General features: G+C 41.5%; 1 protein-coding gene across 1 annotated transcript in view; it reads right to left on the bottom strand.

Moving 5' to 3' along the window:
• PLCH2 (phospholipase C eta 2) overlaps positions 1 to 12,252 on the bottom strand; it is an 891,775-nt gene that overhangs the window by 207,609 nt on the left and 671,914 nt on the right. The window lies entirely within an intron of this gene.

Raw genomic sequence — 12,252 nt, forward strand, 5'->3', positions numbered from 1 at the left:
GTCTATATATTAACTCCACTTAGCGTGACTCCGTGGTCCGTTTCTTCTAGCTGAAGCTGGTGCGGAGTTCTTCCGGCTTCCCCACCTAACAAGTCGGCCTCACTTCTGGCAGCAGCGGGCGGTCACCAGTCTTACCTGCTAAGCCCCTAGTATGTTGTGCTACAGCGCAGTAAATTGGAGTAAACCTCACCTCACTCCTCCGGCTGTGATCGCTACTATGTGGCCTATCTTTTCCCACAGCCTGGCACCGGTCCTCTCTGACTCCTCACTCTGGCGGGAAGCCCCATTCTTTTCCCACGCAAACCCTTTTATACCTCTCTGGCTCACCACGCCCCTTATACACAGGTTAAGGGTCCGCCTCCAATCTCCTTCCCCCCTGCAACAGCACGTTCGGCCCCAGCAGTTCTGGACCCGGCGCCCTGTCAGCACCCACAGCCCAGTCTTCTCTTCTCTTCTACGCATGGGCAGATGGGAGAGCACATAATTCGGACCAACGATGCAACCATGCTGCTGGCTACAATTGTCTATCTTCTGAAGCAAACATACTCCCTGTGTGCTCCAGAAGAGTAATCATGAGACAACCACCAATAAATTGCTAACATGTAATACCACACTTCTCCTGTAGTGGCCACTGCAGGGATAATGCATAGCTAACAACCTTCCAGGCAGCGATCATCTGAATGAAGTGTCAGATGTCATCTGAAAAGAGGAATCTATACAAAACTCCTTTAAATAAATTAATAAGCCATTTTATTGAATAGGAAATACCAATACTGCACAATGTGCTATCATGGATCACTTTAAATGAAAAATATATATATAATTTTTTTTAGTACAAGAAAAATTAACACTTTCTTTGTTAATTTCTAATAAATCAGGTTTTACTCTAGAAATAACAAGATATACAACGGGTTTCGCGCCGATATGGAGCCCAGATGAAATTTAATGTGAGTGTAATTACCTTACAAAGACAGCGTCCCTACAGAGAGATTCCAAATCGAGTCATCAGAAAAGCTTTCTGTACCACAGCTGTGATTAAAAAGAGGCATTTGCCAACTATAGCAGACACGCGAGCAATGTTAAGTGGTGCCGAAGTCAGGTTAACTATCCGCCAAGTATTTTCTCTACAGTAATCACTTCTGCAGATGTAATTTGATTTTCTAGTAGTTCCCATCACAGCACGATAAGGAATGGACTGCCTCCACAGGAAGGACAGATATTAGAACATACAAATGACCCCCTAACCACCTTGTTCCAATTTTTTTTTAGCAAATCATATAAAAAAAATATCATAACATAAAGATCTGTCATCAGATTGCACACATTAGTAAATTTTTTTAGACCTGATGAAGTAGATGTACTTATTTTGTAAATCCATGTCAGAAAGGCTGTGTAATGCTGACATAAAAAGGAGCATTTTGTGAGTTCAGCTAAAGAATTAGAGAGCTCATGAGTGTGTATTTAGTCTCCACTCACCCACCCTGACTGACAGCTGCAGCTCCTATGGAGCAATGTGAGATCTGAGCTGCAGCAGAGAGAAAGGACACTATGGATCTGTTAGTAAGGCTAGGTCAGTGGCGGTTCAGCAGCAGCAATGATCAGGGACACTGAGGAGCTTCCAATCCGAATAGGTGGGTGGGGATTCGGCAGCATCGAAGATGATAGACAACGAGGAGCTACCAGTGAGGATAGGTGGGTGAGGATTCAGCAGCAGGGAGGAGGGACACCGAGGAGCTGTCAGTGAGGATAGGTGGGTGGGCATTCAGCAGAAGTGAAGAGGAGCACTGAGGATCTCCCAATCAGGATAGGAGGGTGGAGATTCAGTTCAGCGGAGAGTAGGGACACTGAGGAGCTTCTCATCAGGGTAGGTCAGTGGGGAGTCAGCAGCAGGGAGGAGGGGCACTGAGGATCTGCCAATCAGGATAGGTGGGTGGGGATTCAGCAGCATGGAGGAGGGACACCGAGGAACTGCCAATGAGGATAGATGGGTGGGGATTCAGCAGAAGTGAGGAGGGGCACTGAGGATATGACAATCAGGATAGGCGAGTGGACATTCAGCTTCAGCAGAAAGGAGGGACACTGAGGAGCTTCCAATCAGGAAAGGTGGGTGAGGATTCAGCAGCAGAAGGGAGGAGGTACACTGAGGAGCTGCAAGTCAGGATAAGTGGGCAGAGGGACAGTGAGGAGCTGCAAGTCAGGATAAGTGTGCAGAAGGACACAGATGAGCTGCCAGTCAGGATAGGTGGGTGGGAATTCAGCAGCAGAAGGGAGGAGGGACGCTGAGGAGCTGCAAGTCAAGATAAGTGGGCAGATGTTGAATAAAAACTTTCAAAAAGAATAATATAGCCATTATAACATGTATTTTTAAAGTACCTACACTAGCTTTATCAGGTTAAAGATCTGTATGTAATGAAGTCTGTGGTTTGAATTGAAAATACGGCAACAAACCTTTTTTAATTGCAATAGAAAATAGGAGAGAGTTTTTGACATGGCAGAAGTAAGGTAAAAAGCTAGAGGAGAGGCTGGCACTTACATTTTTGCTTATGTAATTCTCAATGTTTTCTTTAGAGTCAGGCTGCATGCCCACACTTCTTTCAAAGGTTTCATTAGAGAGGGCTATAATTTTTCCCTTGTACAGACTTGGACAGAGGAAACAAAATCAGACATCTGCATGACTCCAAAGAATAGTATTGGTCTAAGTGTGATTCTTTCTTTCAATGTTCTTTTTATTGAAAAGGTGTAAATGAAAGAGTGTTTGAGGAAGAAGCAGTATCTATGATAGAAACAGTAATAAATGCTTCCGGCAAAGTTCACCGAGGCAATTCAATCACTGTTATTAAAAGAGTTATAGAAACTTTCAACATTTGTCGGAAAGAATGATAAAAGTAAATCAAAAGGAATCTGGGAAAAAGGAGGGGGGGGGAGTAGAAAGGAAGGAGAATAGTTGAAAGGGGGGGGGGGGGGGGGGGAGTAGCACCTTGGGATACGCGTTTAGTAAAGAGTTATGACGAAATTGCAGAGTAGAAGGATGAATGAGACCTAAAGTAGGTCCAGCACCTCCAAATGTTATTAAAATTAACAGAGCAATGATTTACTCTTGCTGATAATTCTTCTATGTGAAAAATTTGTTCAATTTTAGTGTAGAGTTGCTGTATAGTGGGTGGACTTGAGGAATTCCAGCTGATAGAGATCAAGGATTTCCCAGCTGATAGAATATATTTTGCAAGTTTAGTAGCGTCTTTACTTTATTGTTCTGCAATAGTGGAAGATTTATTAAAATATGTTTTGGTTTCAAGATAGCATGTTTGCCCAGTACCTCGTATACGATTGTGGATACTTCTTCCCAAAAGGGCCGAAGGATCTGACAGGACCACCAAATATGAATATAGCTGCCATTATTCTCTCCTCATCTCCAACAATTTTTCGCTGTAGCTTGATGCCATCTATGGATCTTTTTGGGCGTCATGTACCATCTAGTTATAATTTTGAACAAATTTTCCTGGATTGGCACGCAATGCGAGGGACCATGGGAGTTTCTATGAATGTGTTTAATTCGTGTTTCAGAAAAGGAGGTACCCATAGCCTTTTCCCATTGAGTTAGGTAGGCCCATTTCAGGGGTACATCCAGCTTAAGTAGGGACTGATATATTGCTGAGAGAATTTTGGTAAGTGGTTTTGTTTTGGCACATAAGATTTCATAGGAAATAAGATTTGTCAAAGTCAATCAAGTGGTTTCGTTGACCTAAAAGATAGGAAAGCTTTCCATACTGTAAGAATGTAAGGCTTGATAGCCCAGGTAGCTTATGCATTTCTTGTAGGGGGAGGAGAGTTCCCTCCTCAAAGAGTTGCTCTATCGGGATATGTGCAGCTCGGAGAGGTGGGGTATTGAGTAAACCAGAGATTTTAGTTAATGGGGAGAGAGGGGGAGCCAGAGCACCACTTAACTTCCTCCAAATTTTAATTGTGGCCATTGTGTGGATATTTTTGCAATCAATCGAGATTGGGTCATTAATGTAACCCAATAAGATAGATCGTAGGGGAAGTGGAGACATCGATTCTTCTATTTTAAGCCATTGTTTATCCAATGAGCCCCTGATCCAGTCCACTGTTCTGGCTAAGTGCTCAGCTTGATAATATTTTGTGATGTCCGGAGTCCTCATCCCGGCCATATCTTTCGGTAAGGTAAGTGTTTTAGTGTTAAAGCGGGGTTTGCGTTTTTGCCAAATATATTTGAAAATTAAGGAATGTACTTTTGCCAGGAATGACATGGGTATATGTATGGGAAGCATATTGAAAATGTAAATACATTTTGGTAAAATTAAACTTTTTAAAATATTTTTCTTCCTATCCAGGATAAAAACGTGTCTTTCCATGAACGCATATAAGCATTCGTTGATTCTAATAGGGGCTTGACATTAAGATTTAAGAGATCTCTGTCTGATGCACTTAAATTAATGCCCAAGTACGTTAAACTTCTAGCTTGCCAGGCAAAGGGAAAGTTGGATTTGAGTTTGTCTATAGTGCGATTGGGCAAGCCCAGGCTCAGTACCTCAGATTTAGTCTCATTCATTTTAAAGTTGGAAAGCTTGCTATAGTTGTCCAGAATACCCATTATAGCAGGTATTCCCCTCAGCGGCTTAGATAATTCCAGCAATAGGTCATCAGCGAAAGCTGCTGTTTTTTAATAGATGGCTTGAATTTGTAAACCTTCCACCTCAGGGTTTTGTTGGACAGCTTGTAGGAGAGGTTCCATTACCATTACAAAAAGTAGAGGGGACAGAGGGCCACCCTGCCTTGTCCCGTTGAATATTTGGAACGAGTCCGTGAGGGAGCCATTGATCCTGATCCTCGCCATGGGTACCGCATACATTCCCATAATTGCGTTTATTAGTGGGGGGGGTGGCAAAGTTTATTAAGGTCTTGTGTAAGAACAACCAGTCTACTCTGTCAAATGATTTTTTAGCATCTATACTCATTAGTGCTAGTGGTATGTTACACAGTTTTGCATATTGCATTAGTTTTGTTATCTCTTTAGTCCGGTCTAAGTGTGAGTCAACATTTTTTTTTTCGCATCACATTTGGACCGAAAATACGGTTGTCTGCAAGAGCCCTCATTGAAAGTGTGGCTACTTGGAGAACATTAACTTTACTCCTCCAGGGAGTACACAATTGGCAGTTTGACAGCTCTGTGCAGAGTGAGAAGTCAATCCAAGTGCCGATGCGTGCTACTGCTCACTATGTACTGAGCAGTGACTGAAGCTGTTCTTCTATGACTGAAAGTCAGCGGCTCCAGGGAGGAGTTAAGTGTATTTTCTCCCACAGCTCTATTGTTGTCACATGTTAAGAGATATTTGTACCTTGGTCAAAAAGATGTTGCAAGTAACTAGCACTATGGTAAGAAACCTATTACTTGGTCATACTGTATACTAAGGTTTCACAAATCTCATTTGAAATGAGCTTGCAGGCTCCATAAGGTTGGGTAACCCGGCCCTAGGGCAAGAGCAATAACAATCAGGTCTATTCCTTTTGCTGGAAAGACTCTCGAGTCAGGCAGCTCTCATTCCGGCCCAAGTGTCATTGACTGCAGAAGTCCATTTTGCCGTTTTAATCCATCTTGATGGTAACTCTTGATAAAGAGATTAGTCAGTCGAGTTACTTGCTATGTCAAGCACAGAAGTGAAATAAGTTCATCTTGCCTGGAGAAAATACCTAGTAAAAAGTTTCTTTAAAAAATAAAAAGTTGGATCCCTTGACCCTCCGTCCTCTCACTGGAGCATGATACAGATGTAGAAATTGTCATCTACAGTTTTACTAAAGTTTTATACTTTCATTTCCATTTTTTCGCTCCTGAGAGTAAAAAAAAAAGTTCCCCTGCTTCAATTCCTACAGTGAAATGCCGACTTCAATCAAACGAAACCGTGGAAAATGTTGGCTCTAGCGCTTTGTACGGAGAAAGGAAAAATGCAATTACAGTTCTCAACAAAAATGTAACAGTCTCGGTGATGGAACACACATTACTTGGCCATGTAATAGATTTCATTTTTTATGTATTTATCAACATTTTTTTCTGCTGACAGTAGAAAATGGATATTTTGCCTGTCTTATTTTTGGTCACTTTTTCAGGGTATTAAATTCATTATCTTGTGATAAGTTGGGTGCATGAACCAGGAATGAAAAAACCCTGTTATTAAAATTACAGATAAATCAGTTATTGGTGATTATCACGTTGTAAAATACAAATAAAATAATATGTAGTGTAACTGAACAGCAGTGTTCTTAACCCCTTCATAACCGGATGTACTTTCGTTTTTGTTTTTCGCTCCCCTTCTTCCCAGAGCCATAACTTTTTTACTTCTCTGGCAATACGGCCATGTGAGAGCTTGTTTTGTGCGGGACGAGTTGTACTTTTGAAAGGCACCATTGGTTTTAACCCCTTAACGACCAGGGGTATTTTTGGTTTTGCATTTTCATTTTTCCCTCCCCTTCTTTCCAAAGCCATAACTTTTTTATTTTTCCGTCTATATGGCCATGTGAGGGCTTATTTTTTGCGGGACGAGTTGTACTTTTAAATGACACCATTAGATTTACCATGTCATGTACTCGAAAACAGGAAAAAAATTCCAAGTGCGGTGAAATTGCAAAAAAAGTGCAATCCCACACTTGTTTTTTGCTTGGCTTTTTTGCTAGGTTCACTAGATGCTAAATCTGACCTGCCATTATGATTCTTCAGGTCATTTCGAGTTCATAGACACCAAACATGTCTATATTCTCTTTTATCTAAGTGGTGAAAAAAAATTCCAAAGTTTCCTAAAAAAAAAAAAAAAAATTGCGCAATTTTCCGAGACCTGTAGCGTCTCCATTTTTCATGATCTGGGGTCGGGTGACAGCTTATTTTTTCCATGCCAGGCTGACGTTTTTAATGATACCACATTTGTGCAGATATGTTCTTTTGATCGCCCGTTATTGCATTTTAATGCAATGTCTTGGCGACCAAAAAAACTTAATTCTGGCGTTTTGAATTTTTTTCTCGCTACGCCGTTTAGCGATCAGGTTAATGCTTCTTTTTTATTGATCGGGCGATTCTGAATGCAGCGATACCTAATATGTGTATGTGGGATTTTTTTTTTTACTGTTTTATTCTGATTGGGGCGAAAGGGGGGGTGATTTGAACTTTTAGGGTTTTTTTTAATTTTTTTTATTTTTAAACATTTTTTTTTTAATTTTTTTTTAACTTTTGTCATGCTTCAATAGCCTCCATAGGAGGCTAGAAGCATGCGCAACCCGATCGGCTCTGCTACATATGGGCGATGAGCAGATCGCCCATATGTAGCAGATTTACTGCAGTGCTTTCAGCGCCGACCACCGGGTGGCGCTGAAAGCCATATGCCTGGAACAACCATAGAGGTCTTATAGAGACCTCTGCTTGTCCAGGCAACATGACGCCGACCCCGATCACGTTGACGGGGGTCGGCGATGAGGTCATTTCCGGCCCGGCGGCCGGAAATGCTATTTAAATGCCCGCTGTCAGCTTTGACAGCAGGATTTAACTAGTTAATAGGCGCGGGCGGACGGCGATTCCGCTCGTGCCTATTGCAGGCACATGTCAGCTGTTCATAACACCAAACAAAGATTGTTAAAATAAAAAAACAAATTTGCGCCATTTTCCGATACCCGTAGCGTCTCCATTTTTTGTGAACTCGGGTTGGGTGAGGGCTTATTTTTTGGGTGCCAAGCTGATGTTTTTAATGATAGCATTTTAGTGCAGATATGATCTTTTGATCACCCGTTATTGCATTTTAATGGAATGTTGCGGCGACCAAAAAAACAATTCTGACTGATAGGATTTTGACTTTTTTTCTCATTACACCATTTAGCGATCGGATTAATTTTTTTTTATAATGATAGATTGGGTGATTCTGAATGCTGCGATACCAAATAAGTGTATATTTGATTTTTTTGTTTTATTTTGAATGGGGCGAAAGGGGGGGGGGATTTGAACTTTTATATTTTCTTAATTTTTTTAATATTTTCAAAAACTTTTTTTTTTTTTTTAAACTTTTGGAATGCTTCAATAGTCTCCTTGGGAGACTGGGAAGCTGCCATAACCCGATCGCCTCTGCTACATACAGGCGATGATTAGATCACCTGTATGTAGAAGAATTTCTGACTTGCTATGAGCGCCGACCAGAGTTTGACAGTGGCATTTAAGTAGTTAACAGTCACGGGTGGATCGCGATTCCACCTGCGGCTATAGAAGGCACATGTCAGCTGTTCAAAACAGCGGACATGTGCCAGAAAAGATGTGGGCTCAGCGCAGGAGCCCACATCAAAGGGAGGGTACTATTATGCCCAATGTCAGAGAGGGGTTAAAGGGAATCTGTCAGCAGGACTTCCTTCCAAAAACTATTTATATGCACATGTAACTCTTTTGAAAACAAGTCCAGCAATTCCTTTAAATGGCCGGTCAGTTCCTCTGTTACTAAGAATTCAGAGTTTGAATTGAAATGCAAATGATGCTGAGGAGCTATTTGTAGATTTGAAGGCTCTGTCACTCCAGCTCCATTTCCCACCCAGTGCCGCCTCCTCCTGCTTGACTGACAGTTCCTTTGCCTGAAACATAGAGGGCTTCAGTCAAGCAAGAGGCGGAAGTGTTGGAATTGGAGTGATAGAGGCTTCAGATCTACCATAATGCCTTCAGCCTCATTCACATGTCAATTCAAACGCTATTCCCGAGTAATGAAGGAATGGACTAGTCATGTAAAGGTATTGCTGGATTTGTCTTTGAAACAGGTACATGCACATATAAATAGTTTGTGGTGCAATAGCCTGCTGCCAAATTCAGATTCCCTTTAAGTCTTTACCATTGCGTCTAAAGTAAGCATTTTCTTTTTTAACCCCTTCACCCCAAGCCAATTTTCACCATCATGACCAGCCCGAATTTTACAATTCTGACCAGTGTCCGTTTATGAGGTAATAACTTTGGAACGCTTCAGATACGACTGATTCGGAGATGGTTTCTTCATGACATATTGTACTTAATGAAACGCTCAAAATTAGTTTGATATAACGTACGTCTATTTGTGAAAAAAAACAAACTTGGCTAAAATGTTGAAAATGTTGTAATTTTCAAACTTTAAATTGTTACTCACTTAAATTAGAAAGATAGGTCACATAAAATAGTTAATAAGTAACATTTCCCACGTCTAATTTACATCAGCACAATTTTGGAAGCAATATTTAGTTTGCTAGGAAGTTACAAGGGTTAAAATTTGACCAGCGATTTCTAATTTTTCCAACAAAATTTACAAAACCATTTTTTTAGGGACCACCTCACATATGAAGTGACTTTGGGGGCCGATATGACAGAAGATACCCAAAAGTGACACCATTCTAAAAACTGCACCCCTCAAGGTGCGCAAAACCACATTCAAGAAGTCTATTAACCCTTCAGGTGCTTCACAGGATTTAATGAAATGTGGAAGGTAAAACATGAACATTTCACTTTTTATCACAAACATTTTACTTTAGACCCAACTTATTTTTCACAAGGGTAACAGGAGAAACTGGACCCCCAAATTTGTTGTGCAATATGCAGACACCACATATAGGGGGGAAAACCCCTGTTTGGGCATACAGAAGGGAAGGAGCGCCATTTGACTTTTTGAATGTAATATTTGCTGGAATAATTAGTAGATGCATTTTTGCATATGGAGAGCCCATGATGTGCCTAAACAGTGTAAAACCTCTCACAAGTGACACCATTTTAGAAACTAAATCCCCCAAAGGAATCTAGATGTGTGAAGAGCACCTTGAACCTCCAGGTGCGTCACAGAAGTTTATAACATTGAGCTGTGAAAATAAAGAAATCACAGTTTCCAAAAAACATTTTTTTGCCCCAAATTTTGCAATTTTCACAAGGGTAACAGGAGAAATTTCACCATACAATTTCTTGCGCAATTTATCCTGAGCACGCAGATACCCCATATATGAGTGAAAACTTGGGTGCACAGTAGGGCTCAAAGGAAGGTGTGACGTTTTGGAAAGCAGGCTTTGATGGAATGGTCTGCGGGTGTCATGTCACTTTTGGAGAGTCACTAATGTGCCAAAACAGTGGAAACCCACCCCACAAGTGACCCTCTTTTGAAGACCAGACTTCTAAAGGAATTTATGTAGATATGTGGTGAGCACCTTGAACCACAGTTGCTTCGCAGAATTTTACATTGATCTGTGAAAATGAAAAACATTTTTCCGACAAAAATGTTGCTTTAGCACAATATTTTTTTGTTTTCACAAGGACAGAAGAAAACAGACCCTAAAATTTGTTGTGCAATTTCTCTCAAGTATGCCGATACCCTATATGTGGTCAAAAACTACTTTTGAGGCACAGTGCAACTCGTAGAAAAGAAGAAGAGCCATACTGGAGTCCAGATTTTCCTTGACTAGTTTAAGGGTGCCATGTCACATTGGCAGAGTAAGGCTAGTTTCACACTAGCGTTTATTCGACACAGCGCACGGCGCCGCTAAGCCCCAGCCCCTGCCGGCTCCCTGCCCGCCCCATCCGGTCATCGCCGCCTACTATCGCACATGGACGCTTGCGATCTGCGCACCCTATCTTTAGCATAGGGTGCGCAGATCGTGCGCTGGCCGTGCGCTAGTAGGATTTTGGCGTGCGCTGCGCATTTTTGAAGATGCGCCGAAATGCAACATGCTGCGTTCGGCGCACACGGGCGCACCTTCAAAAGTGCGCAGCGAACACCAAAATCCTGCTAGTGCACGGCCAGCGCACGATCTAAGCACCCTATGCTAAAGAGTCCATGTGCGATAGTAGGCGGCGATGACTGGATGGGGCGGGCAGGGAACTGGCAGGGGGCGGGGCTTAGCAGCGCCGTGCACTGCGTCGAATAAACGCTAGTGTGAAACTAGCCTTACTGAGGTGCCAGAACAGCAGAACCCCCATCAGAGATCCCATTTTACAAATGAAACCTCTCAATGAATTCATCTAGACATCATATTGACATAATATTGACATCACAGGTGTCTCACAGAATTTTATATCACTGGGTAGTGAAGAAAAAAAATAATTACATTTTTACCTCCAAAATTTTGTTTTAGCCCCAGATTTTACATTTTCAAACTGGGAAATGGGTAAAATGGCATCAAAATTTGTCCCACAATTTCTTCCGATTTAGAAATACCCCATATGTGGTTGTACAATACTGCTTAGCCACACAGCGAGACTCAGGAGGGACAGAGAGCAATTTGCCTTCTGGAGCGCGGATATTCCTAGAATACTATGCAGACTGCACATACAGTGCCCCGAAGTGGTAGATAGCAGAATCCTCCGTCAAGTGACTCCATTTTGGAAATTATACCCCTTTGGGAATTAGACTGAAAAAGACCTTCAGAAAGACTTAGCAGACTCTGGAGTTGTGGTACATTGTTCTACTGTTCAGAGACACCTGCACAAATATGGCCGTCATGGAAGAGTCTTCAGAAGACAACCTCTACTGCATCCATTATCATACAATTTTGCTTTAGAAGTATGCAAAAGAACATCTGAACAAGCCTGATGCATTTTGGAAGCAAGTCCTGTGGACCAATGGGGGTAAAATAGATCTCGTTGGCCACAATGATCAAAGGTATGTGTGGAGAAAAAAAAAAAAAGAGCACAGAATTTCAGGAAAAGGTAAAAAGAGGATGGCTTCTTCAAATGGATAATGATCCTTAAAGCACACTTCAAAATCCACAATAGACTACCTCAAAAGGCGCAAGTTGAAGGTCTCACAATGGCCCTCACAGTCTTCTGATATGGACATCATTGAAAATCAGTGAGCTAGAACGCAAAATAGCAGAGCATGCAACGTGACCCAGGAATCTCACAGAACTGGAAGAATTATCCAAGAAAAAATAGATGAAAACCCCTCAGACATGAATAGAAAGTCTTTTGGCTGACTACAAAAAGTGTTTACAAGCTGTGAAACTTGCAAAATGGGGTGCTACTAGGTACTAACCATGCAGGGTACCCAAACTCTTACATCGGCCCATTTTTCTTTCGTAATTTTTAAAATGCAAAGGATGTATATATTTATTTTTTTGGCCTAAAATACAAAGGAAATGTGTCATCTTTCACTTTAGCTCTATTAGAGATAATTTCATCTTCAACTTACTTAACTGTTCACAATAACAGTAATTTTGACCAGGGGTGCCCAAACTTTTACATGCTACTGCACAATGCTCCTATAGCATAAACTA

This window comes from Dendrobates tinctorius, unplaced genomic scaffold (assembly GCF_039654945.1).
Source record: "Dendrobates tinctorius isolate UK_male_01 unplaced genomic scaffold, ASM3965494v1 ptg000086l, whole genome shotgun sequence".
Taxonomy (NCBI): Eukaryota; Metazoa; Chordata; class Amphibia; order Anura; family Dendrobatidae; genus Dendrobates; species Dendrobates tinctorius.